The 1,303-nt window shown below is 55.6% G+C and overlaps 1 pseudogene; it reads right to left on the bottom strand.

Moving 5' to 3' along the window:
• Window positions 1-454, bottom strand: LOC102501009 (ubiquitin-conjugating enzyme E2 N-like; annotated as a pseudogene).
• Window positions 455-1,303: the final 849 nt, after the last annotated feature.

The raw sequence follows: 1,303 nt of genomic DNA, 5'->3' as shown, positions 1-1,303 counted from the left end.
TTAAATATTATTTGCCGCATACAGCCTGGCCCGTGCTCTCGCTGTGTCTACGGCGCGGGCTTCTTTGGCCTTCCACTGCTCCGCTGCGTCATTTGCTGATGGGTCATCTGGATTGGGAGCACTTACCCAAGCCTGGATTTACAGCAGAACTGTGCAGATCTGCAGTGCTGGGGACCCCTTATCTTTCAAAACATCTAGACATATTCTTCCCAACTTGTCTACATTAGGGTGATAAGTTTTGGTCATGAAACGTACTTTAGGGGCTGTCATTAGGTATTCTGGACGGAACAGGTAAAGTTGAAAAGTCCCTCTCTCAAAGGGGAATCCTGGGGCCAGCAATGCCCACGTGGAAATAGCGGGCGTCGCTTTCCTCTGGTTCTGCTTTGACGCCAGGGACCGGTTCTGCCTGCACACGCAGGACCTCCTCGAGGATCCTGCGGGGCAGCCTGGCCATCTCGTCATATCCCCAGGTCGGCCTCTGGTCTCGTCTCCAGCTCTGCTTGCCTCATGCACCAGTGGAAGTCCCCCCTGAGGCTGTTGTGAGGTCAGCTGCGTCCCGTGCGAGCTGGCGTCTGTCCTGAGTTTCTGGGTGGCAGCCTTTCTCTGTTCCCGTAGCTCAGCTCAGCGAGGCGCTTTCGCTGGCAGTGCCCGGGAACAGCCAGTCGTGCTGTCTGGGCATGAGACGGGCTCGGGAGGCAGAAGTAGGCGTTTGTTGCTTCCCAGTGCTGCACTGAGGAGTCAGGTCTACAGAGGCTGGTCAGGCACTTTGACTCCTGGTGAAACCAAAGACTAGCATGGCATTGCATCGTGTTTGTTTGTTTGTTTAACCACAGGGTGCACGTGCTCACTAGAAGGAGGAGAGGTGAGAAAGCATCTCCCAGGAGATGGCCACGCTGCAGTCCTCTCTCATCGATTCTCCCTTGGGAGTCTGGGCCGGCACACACCCACACCCACACCCAGCATCATTTTTCAAGTCACCAGATCCAGGACTCGAGCCAGAAGTGAGCTGTGTGGGAATCCAGTACCTTAACCTCCACATCACCTGCTGGCCCAGGTACTGCTTTTCCAGAGGGCATGAGCCGTGCGTTCATCCGAGGAGTGCAGGTGACAAAGCTTGCCCATGGGTGATGACCTGCAGTCCCTTCTCCATCTCTTCTTCGTGTTAGGATTGGGGGCATGCATGCTCATGCACCTGGCATGCTTTTCAGCCAACTGGGTGCAGGACTGGGGCAGCCGACCATGTGGGATCCAGCCACTTTAACCACTGGGATGCTGCCTGGCCTGGGATGGCTTTTTTTTTTTT

Source organism: Tupaia chinensis, unplaced genomic scaffold (assembly GCF_000334495.1).
Source record: "Tupaia chinensis unplaced genomic scaffold, TupChi_1.0 Scaffold000404_1, whole genome shotgun sequence".
Lineage (NCBI taxonomy): Eukaryota > Metazoa > Chordata > Mammalia > Scandentia > Tupaiidae > Tupaia > Tupaia belangeri.
This window is presented reverse-complemented; position numbering and strand designations above follow the sequence as displayed.